Source organism: Bufo bufo, chromosome 5 (assembly GCF_905171765.1).
Source record: "Bufo bufo chromosome 5, aBufBuf1.1, whole genome shotgun sequence".
In the NCBI taxonomy this organism is placed as follows: domain Eukaryota; kingdom Metazoa; phylum Chordata; class Amphibia; order Anura; family Bufonidae; genus Bufo; species Bufo bufo.
In genome coordinates this window covers 316476943-316487738 of record NC_053393.1, presented here as the reverse complement: position 1 = coordinate 316487738, position 10796 = coordinate 316476943, and positions in this window count along the sequence as shown.

The window sequence follows — 10796 nt, the reverse complement described above, 5'->3', positions numbered from 1 at the left end:
CAGTACCCAAATGCACTATAAAAAAAGTATATTGGTATATAACACCCCGCTTCAATCAGTTTTTTTTGGGGGGGGGACTGGTATATCACACCAGTAGAAATTATTTGTTCCAATAACGCTTGTCCCTCTATATACCTGCAGTATCGCAGCAGAACCGCACACAACTGCCACACAATAAAAATGCACTATAATATACTTTCTAACATAGAAAGTACACTGCTCAAAAAAATAAAGGGAACACAAAAATAACACATCCTAGATCTGAATTAATTTAATATTCTTCTGAAATACTTTGTTCTTTACATAGTTGAATGTGCTGACAACAAAATCACACAAAAATTAAAAAATGGAAATCAAATTTGAAACCCATGGAGGTCTGGATTTGGAGTCACACTCAAAATTAAAGTGGAAAAACACACTACAGGCTGATCCAACTTTGATGTAATGTCTTTAAAACAAGTCAAAATGAGGCTCAGTAGTGTGTGTGGCCTCCACGTGCCTGTATGGCCTCGCTACAACGCCTGTGCATACTCCTGATGAGGTGGCGGACGGTCTCCTGAGGGATCTCCTCCCAGACCTGGATTAAAGCATCTGCCAACTCCTGGACAGTCTGTGGTGCAACGTGACGTTGGTGGATAGAGCGAGACATGATGTCCCAGATGTGCTCAATTGGATTCAGGTCTGGGGAACGGGCGGGCCAGTCCATAGCATCAATGCCTTCGTCTTGCAGGAACTGCTGACACACTCCAGCCACATGAGGTCTAGCATTGTCTTGCATTAGGAGGAACCCAGGGCCAACCGCACCAGCATATGGTCTCACAAGGGGTCTGAGGATCTCATCTCGGTACCTAATGGCAGTCAGGCTACCTCTGGCGAGCACATGGAGGGCTGTGCGGCCCTCCAAAGAAATGCCACCCCACACCATTACTGACCCAATGCCAAACCGGTCATGCTGGAGGATGTTGCAGGCAGCAGAACATTCTCCACGGCGTCTCAAGACTCTGTCACGTCTGTCACATGTGCTCAGTGTGAACCTGCTTTCATCTGTGAAGAGCACAGGGAGCCAGTGGCGAATTTGTCAATCTTGGTGTTCTCTGGCAAATGCCAAACGTCCTGCACGGTGTTGGGCTGTAAGCACAACCCCCACCTGTGGACCTCGGGCCCTCATATCACCCTCATGGAGTCTGTTTCTGACCGTTTGAGCAGACACATGCACATTTGTGGCCTCCTTGAGGTCATTTTGCAGGGCTCTGGCAGTGCTCCTCCTGTTCCTCCTTGCACAAAGGCGGAGGTAGCGGTCCTGCTGCTGGGTTGTTGCCCTCCTACGGCCTCCTCCACGTCTCCTGATGTACTGGCCTGTCTCCTGGTAGCGCCTCCATGCTCTGGACACTACGCTGACAGACACAGCAAACCTTCTTGCCACAGCTCGCATTGATGTGCCATCCTGGATAAGCTGCACTACCTGAGCCACTTGTGTGGGTTGTAGACTCCGTCTCATGCTACCACTAGAGTGAAAGCACCGCCAGCATTCAAAAGTGACCAAAAAATCAGCCAGGAAGCATAGGAACTGAGAAGTGCTCTGTGGTCACCACCTGCAGAACCACTCCTTTATTGGGGGTGTCTTGCTAATTGCCTATAATTTCCACCTGTTGTCTATCCCATTTGCACAACAGCATGTGAAATTGATTGTCACTCAGTGTTGCTTCCTAAGTGGACAGTTTGATTTCACAGAAGTGTGATTCACTTGGAGCTACATTGTGTTGTTTAAGTGTTCCCTTTATTTTTTTGAGCAGTGTATATTATAACATTGTACAAGGAAGGCACTCCATTAGAATATACATAAAGATAAAACGTAACCTTTAATAATGTTACTATGAGGGTCCATTCACACGTCCGTAAGTGTTTTGCGGATCCACAAAACACGGACACCGGCAATGTGCATTCTGCAATTTGGGGACCGCACCTCGCCGGCACTATAATAGAAAATGCCTAATCTTGTCTGCAATTGCGGACAAGAATAGGACATGTTCTATTTTTTTGCGGAAACGGAAGCACAGATGCGGACAGCACATTCCGGCCCCATTGAAAATGAATGGGTCTGCACCCATTCCGCAAAATTGCGGAACGTATGCGGACCCATTTTGCGGACGTGTGAATGGAACAGATATCCCTCAAAATGAAAATAAATGAAATTATTAAAGTTAACCAAAAAGCATAGATGTGGTAGGCAATAACAAGTGCTCGGTGGCACTAAATCAGGTGCTCGGCGGCACCAAATCAGAAACCATATGTCCTACCACAATCCGGGGAGTTCCAGTGCACATCGATTAATCCAGGAGGGAAAGCAAAAAAACATCCATCCCTGGGCTTGATGATGATGTGGTATTGAAGGACAGGGTGGGCAAAGAACTGTCCCTGATATTGTCCTACAGGGGGGTGCTATTCTGGCCCTGATAGCCTAACCACAGACCACCCGCCCTGATAAGAGCGACCCCGTCCGGAACCTTACCCTATATAAAAATGGCCCTAGTAAGCCCCTAGCCCCTAAGCCCCTGACTTCCAGGTGATCACTATATAGATCTATGTGTTTTTGACACATTATAAAAGTATATTAGAAGTATATCGCACCCCTCTGTGTATCACACATATCGATAGCACACCTATACTAGTGCCTAAAATGACTTTTGTGGCCCTATTAGCTAGCGTTTGGTGTCCCTAACAGCCTGTCCCTGCTCCACACAGCAACCTCTCCCTACACTGGCAAAACACTGAATGTAAAATGGCGGCCAGATCAGGTTTATTTATAAGGTAGGGGGTATGTCCATGTGCTGAAATGTCTCAATTGGCTGTCCTGTACCACCTGATGGATGTGTCATGGGTCAAAGTTCTTCACAATGTAAAAGAATATGGCGGGCGCGAATTTCTCCATATGTTCACATGTTCGGCGAATCGCGAACACGCAAAGTTCGCCGCGAAACGACCGCCGGGCGAACCACAAGGCCATCTCTACTCTTAACCACATTTTGCTGCCTTTTGCAGCCCCCTAGCCCTTTCCATGACTTTTTTAGAGCCATTTTAGTGCTCCAAAGTTCGGGTCCCCATTGACTTCAATGGGGTTCGGGGTCAAGTTCGGGTCCCGAACTCGAACTTTTTTGCAAAGTTCGGCCAAACCTGTCGAAACCCGAACTTCCGGGTGTCCGCTCAACTCTAGTGATGATGTCTGAGGACAAGTTGAACCTCAGCAGCCATTTTGCAGAGATATAAAAGCTCCATGCACCAGCCCATAAAAGGGAAAAGATTACAGTATCTCCAGGCAACCCAGAGAGGGAATGAGGATATTGACAAAGGAAGGTAACTGTCATTGATCAGACTCCAGACTCCTTTGCATCAGGTGGAGAGATTCAAAGCTACAAGCTACCCACCAAAAGAAAGAACGTCATGCAAGAGATAGAGAAGAACGTCTAACAGACCTTCTCACAGAACTGGCGGTGACACATAATTAAAGACAAAAGGGCCATTTGTCTGAGCATAGTATTCCTAGAAGAGGATACAGAAGTATAGCATTATACAGTACAACAGATGTAGTTCATCCCTCCAACCCGGAGAAATAAGAGAGAGAAAGACTGATTGTTATAGAGGATGATTCCTTATGCAACTTCTGGGAACTAATGTGAATCACTGGGAAAGCTGCCTTTATGTGAATGACTGTTGCATACCTTGATGATCTGTGGATCAGTTTCAGTAAAGTACTGGGAGTTTGTTAAAAGCTCTAGTCTCCCTTATTCTATATCATCATTTCAACTACTACCACCAACATTTGCACCTAATGGTGCTGGCGTCGCGAACCCCAGGGGCCCAGCCCCAAAAGCACCTTACACCAATTACCATCAAGGGCACCTCAACCAACATCTGGCTGGTGTTCCCTGCAACAGAGAGTGCCCCGGAGGATTTCGTGCTGTCTTCCCATCCACTGCACTGACAGCTCAAAGGGACAACTAAACCGTGAGTACTACAATCCTCGGCACCTTATCACTAGTACGCTTATGCGCGCGCTTCCACCATGGGGAGCCCCGGCATGTTGCATGAATTGGCGTCACTACGAACAGGATTAGTGCAATATAACTGTGTGCCATTGCTTCATGAGAATAAGCCCCACTTGTTTGCCTGAGAGACTGTCAATGTGCTTTAATACAGTTTTCTTGTGGTTCTACCTATAATAGATTAATGTCGTACGTTATTTTTTGTATAATCACTATTAAAATTTCATTTTTCTCTAAAAGGGTTATTTCCACAGCTGGACTTAGTTACTATTCACTTATTGACCCATTATATAAACACTTCATCCATATTCGCTGGACTATATGTTATACAGGTAGACCCTCATGAAGCAGAGGATCAAGATAAAACACTGAAAGAACAATTCATTGAAGGTGTTAGGATTGAAACCTTAAAGAGCCAGTTAAAAATGTTAGCTGCACAGCACCCAAGTTCTACCTCCCTAGACTTCCTAGACTTCAAAGAGCTATCCATCAGTATTTTGGGGAAAGACCCACAACCAGAACCTGCTAGGCCTGCTGAAATGTCTGTGTATAAGCCAACTACATCTCCAAAATGTCACTCTATAGTCAGTTCGGAAGCCCAAGCTCCGGTTCCTGATGCAGTCGCTGCCTTGACAGAGCAAGTTGACTTCCTAACCAAAAGTCTGTAGAAAGTATGCCAAAAAGTAGTACAGTGAGAAAAACCTTTATTGCTGGAGAATGAGACACCGTCACCAAGGAAACATTTCCCTCCTAATTATAAAGAGACTTATCCCAGAAACGCTGGTAGACGCCCCACTGACCGCTTTAACGAACAAAAGCGACCCATTTGTACATACTGTCACAAGCCAGGTCATACAGAAATGATGTGTTGGCAGTTAAAAAGGTCGACCCCCTAGGCCAAGGACCGCTCCGCGGGAGGTAGAGCAGTAGGTCCATAAGATCCCAGCTGGATGCCCAGATATGTAGGCTCCCGTCCAGAAGTGGTTCTCCGAATAAAGGGGGTTCCCTTTGTTGTCTTATTGGACACCTGATCTAAGTCACAACTATCCGACAGACTGCCTTTGAGGAATACTGGGACTAAAACCAGCTGACACAGCCACCAGAATCCTGGCTTAACATTATAGCCAGCAACGGCAAACATGTGCCAGTGCATGGCTACTGGGAGCCAACTCTTCAAGTGGGAGGAACCACACTACCCCAACAAGGTATCATTGTTGTACAAGTCAGGGAAGATAACAACCCTCCAGTAGTCTTAGGAATGAACGTCCTTAGGAACTGTTATACTGAAATGCTTGGTATGATACAACAGACCATCAGTGTATTAAGTGTACAACAGAAATTTGCTAATGTGAAAGGAGAGATTTGCTGTACTCGCATCAAAGATAACCAACCAGTGATACTGAAACCCAATACTAAAACACTCCTATGGTGCCGAGCTGCTCTTGGAATCCAAGGTCAAGTATACCAAGCCTTAGTAGAACCTATCAACCTACAGGACCATCCTCTAGTCTAAGCTGCAATAATCCTAGGGACTGTTTCTCAAGGTAAAGTGCCAATTCGTCTCCTGAACTTAAGTAGTAGTAGTATAACTTTGACCAAGCACTGCCCTGTTGCTCAGTTGTTACAAGTCACTTTTCAAGATATTATCAGTGTACCTGCAGCTACGACTGAACAGTCTGCTCAGAAGCTGAATATTCAAGATCATACTCCAAATACATCATGGTGAACAGAACGCAATGTGGGAGATACTTCTACACCTGAGGAACAAATTGAAGGAGTCTTAAAAGTCGTAAAGGAACATAATCAAGCCTTCAGATTATGGAGAGGTCAGTGTAATCAAGCACACCATCACTACCGGTTCACACCCTCCAATTAAAGAAAGGTACCAGCCTATACCACCAACTATGTACCAATCTGTGAAAAAATTATCCAGGAGATGAAAGATTCAAAAATCATCAAAGACAGCCATAGTCCATGGGCTGCACCTCTAGTCCTTGTCCGAAAGAAAGATGGTAATATTCGGTTCTGTGTGGACTACAAAAAGATTAATCAAATTACCCACAAGGATGCCTATCCTTTACCAAGAATCGAGAAGTCCTTGACAGCATTAGGATCCTCAGCTTACTTTTATGCTCTGGATTTAACCAGTGGGTACTGGCAGGCACCCATGGCTCCTGAAGATCATGAAAAAACAGCATTTACAACCCCCATGGGCCTATTTGAATTTAACTATATGCCATTTGGACTGTTCAATGCACCTGGAACTTTCCAAAGATTAATTGAACGCTGTTTAGGCCACAAGAACTTTGAAACTGCCTTGCTTTACCTAGATGATGTCATCATCTACTCTAAATCCTATGAAGACCACTTGAAACTTCTTGCAGAAGTTTTTTAAGTCCTCATCAAGCACGGACTCAAGATCAAACCCTCGTGCTACCTACTGAAACCATAAGTTAAGTACCTGGGACATATTGTCAGTTCTGAAGGTGTAAACCAGATCCAGAGAAGATAGCTGCAGTCCGGAATTGGTCTACTCCTACCACAGTAAAAGAGGTGAGAAGTTTTCTTAGTTTTGCAGGATACTACAGATGTTTTATCCCTCACTTCGCCCAGATTGCTGAGCCGATACAAGAACTCCTGAGAGGACATCCCAAGAAGTACCAGAAAAGCCCAGATACCAATAGAATGGAATGAAGGCAGAGATATCGCTTTCCAACTCCTGAAAAAAAAGTTGATCGAACCACCTGTCTTAGGATTTCCATACTACCAACAGCCATTCCATCTCTACACCAATGCCAATAAGAAAGGCCTGGGAGCTGTCCTGTCTCAACTGCAAGAGGTAAGAAGAGAATAATTGATTATGCTAGAAGATCTCTTAGATGTGCCGAGAGAAATGACCAGAACTACAGTTCCTTCAAGTTGGAATTCCTCGCACTTATGTGGGCTGTTACTGAAAAATTAAAAGACTACCTTGCAGCAACACCATTTGTGGCCTATACTGATAACAACCCACTGGCGCACCTCAACACAGCCAAGTTAGGAGCCTTAGAACAAAGATGGGCCTCACGTCTTGCCAACTACAACTTCATGGTCAAGTATACAACAGGCAAGTCAAATGAAAATGCAGATGCTTTATCTCGTCCGCCTACCAGAGAAGACCCTACTGAACTGGAAGACATTTCAGAAGAAGTAGAGATGCCGGCTTTCTACAAACATTTTGCTCAACAAGATGTTATCACCATCAAAGGCCAAGGTAAAGAAGTCCTCAACTTCCAACAGCAGAGAAATCCAGAACCCCAAGTTGAGAAAAAAAGGTGGATTAAGTTGCAAGCAGAGAGCAGAGTATTAGGTGAGCTACAAGATTTATTCACTAGTGGAAGAACACCAGAAAGAATCCACAGAAAGAATGCAGATCCTGAGCGGCTCAAGCTATGGAGACACACAAAGCAACTCTTTATAGAAAAGGGACTAATAATGAGAAGAACCCTAGATCCCATCACCAATGATCGGCTGTATCAAACTATTGTACCATGCTGAGATGCCAGAATTGTCATTGAAATGTACCACGATAGGTCAGGACACTTTGGTGTACAAAAAACAGGAGCTACCATCCGCCAAAGGTTTTATTGGGTTGAAATGAGAGAAGATATTGAAAATTGGTGTCGAGAATGTTTCACTTGTGCCATTGGAAGAAATGAGAGACATGACCAAAGAGCACCATTACATCCCATTGTAAGCAAAACACCTCTAGAAATAGTGGCCATTGATCACATAAAGCTAGAACCAAGTCACTCAGGATATACCTACGCCATGACAATAATTGATCACTAAACCAAATTTGTAGTAGCTGTACCTGTTAAAGACTTGCCAGCCAAAACCACCGCAAATGTTTTCTGGAAGAATTTCCTATTGCCTTATGGATGCCCTGAAAAGATTCTCACAGATCAAGGATCTGCTTTTGAATCCCAACTCTTCCATGAACTATGTTCACTTCACAATTGTTAGAAGATGAGAACAACAGCATACCATCCTCAAGGTAACGGACTTTGCGAGAAAATGAACCAAACCTTGATTGAGATGTTGAGAGCTTAACCATTTGCTAAAAGAACTGATTGGCCAACTCTACTACCTCAATTAATGTATATTTACAACAACACCATCCATTGTTCTACTGGATACACTCCATATTACCTTATGTTTGGCCGTCAAGGAAGATTTCCTACAGATCTCACCTTGGATGTACAAGTTACAGATTCCATCAATCCTTTACCACGAACAGATTGGGTCAGTAAACATTAAAAATGCATAGCTGATGCCCAAGAGATTGTCCAAATCCACATGGCGAATGTATGCCAAAAGCAACAGAAAGACTATGATCAGTCTGCAAAAGCAGAACCTTTACAAATTGGTAACCATGTGTGGCTGAAAAATAATCATTGCACTAATAAACTGGATAGTAAATGGGAAAGAGAACCCTACGTCATCACAGCTATTCCCAATCCTGAGACTGATATCTACGAAATCATCAAAGAGAACAGAGCACCACAAATAGTGCATCACATCCGTCTCAAGCTGTGTTTGAAGGAAGAAGCTCCAATCCAAGAAGAAACTCCATCCACAGAGCTAGTGTCTGAAAATTCACCTGATACAGAGGAACCAACACAGTCTATTGCAAAACTATTATTGGAATCAGATCCCCTACAGTGGTTTCTTATGCCGGGACTTAACTTTCTTGTTCCAGCCAAGACTAATACAGCCCCAGGTGCTGTGCCAGGTCAGCGCCCCCAGTTTCTCTGTTATAAAAGAAACTACTGCCCTTGTCACCCATTCTATATTGTAATACTCCTGATATATATATGCCTATCCCAATTCTCTTGCAGCCAAAGAAGAGAAACCACAGGAAGGGGTTAATGGTATTCTGTACATGCATGCATGCTCTTTTTTGTATTTTTCAGGTGATGCATCATCGTGGCAAGAGTGCGTCAAAAGCGACTTACATTAAAAAAGGGGGGGATGCAGTGTCCTGAAACACACTGCTTAATGTTGTGATTGTGTTTCATGTAAACTGTACTTGCAAATGTGTACTCATAAAGTTGCATAGGGAGTGGGAGGTTCTAACAAGCCTCCCAGGGCTAACTCCGCCCTACACTTAGTGTGTGCGCAGTGCAGGAAGAAGAAGGTCAGTGTGTGATGATGTGTGAGGACAAGCTGAACCTCAGCAGCCATTTTGCAGAGATATAAAAGCTCCATAGTTAGTTCCATGCACCAGCCCATAAAAGGGAAAAGATTACAGTATCTCCAGGCAACCCAGAGAGGGAATGAGGATATTGACAAAGGAAGGTAACTGTCATTGATCAGACTCCAGACTCCTTTGCATCAGGTGGAGAGATTCAAAGCTACAAGCTAACCACCATAATTAAAGACAAAAGGGCCATTTGTCTGAGTATAGTATTCCTAGAAGAGGATACAGAAGTATAGCATTATACAGTACAACAGATGTAGTTCATCCCTCCAACCTGGAGAAATAAGAGAGAGAAAGACTGATTGTTATAGAGGATGATTCCTTATGCAACTTCTGGGAACTAATGTGAATCACTGGGAAAGCTGCTTTTATGTAAATGACTGTTGCATATCTTGATGATCTGTGGAACAGCTTCAGTAAAGTACTGGGAGTTTGTCAAAAGCTCTAGTCTCCCTTATTCCATATCATCATTTCAACTACTACCACTAACATTTGCACCTAATGTTGCTGGCGTCACAAACCCCAGGGGCCCAGCCGCAAAAGCACCTTACACCAATTACTATCAAGGGCACCTCAACCAACATCTGGCTGGTGTTCCCTGCAACAGAGTGTGCCCCGGAGGATTTCGTGCTGTCTTCCCATCCACTGCACTGCCAGCCCCAAGGGACAACTAAACCGTGAGTACTACTATCCTCAGCACCTTATCACTAGTACGCTCACGCGTGCATTCTCCATAGGGAGCCCCGGCATGTTGCACATGACAATACCTTACCTACAAAGCTGGAACCTATACCTCACATGGATCCAGAGCCCTCCCCACTCATTATTCTAGTTGCTCTGCTAGATTTATATCAAGCTGGCAGCTCAGAGGGTGTGTCCTTTCAGCCACAACTCAGAGGGTGTGTCATTTCTGCTGCAGCTCTCTCCCTATCATACCGGTAGCAAAGAAACCAGTTGAAAGATGGAACTGAGCATGTGTGACCACCTCAGCATGGTGAACAGAGGAATAATAAAAAGAAAAAACAGCAGGTGGTGCTATTTAGATACAGTTTATTGAATAACTCAGTGGCTATTCTTCCTTTTTAATTAAATGCAGTTACAAAACCATTTGGTTTGAAAACTCCAGAATATTTTTTTCTGAGATAACCACTTTAATCTTGGCGACACTACTAATGGGGGAGCATTATTACTGTTTGGTGCAAAATTACAAATAGAGGCACTCTTGGGGAGCATTATTACTAGAGATGGCCTTGCGGTTGGCCTGGCGGTCCTTTGACCCATGACACATCCATCAGGTGGGACAGGACAGCCAAGTGAGACGTTTCAGCACATGGACACAACCCCACCCTATCACAATATACCTGTTTCCACCAAATATTTATTGAGGACTGCGATATACCTGCTTCCAAAAAATTCTGATTAAGGGGTTTGATATACCTACTTCCACCAAATATTGATTGAGGCCTGCGAGATACCTGCTTCCACAAAATACTGATTAAGGGGTTCGATATACC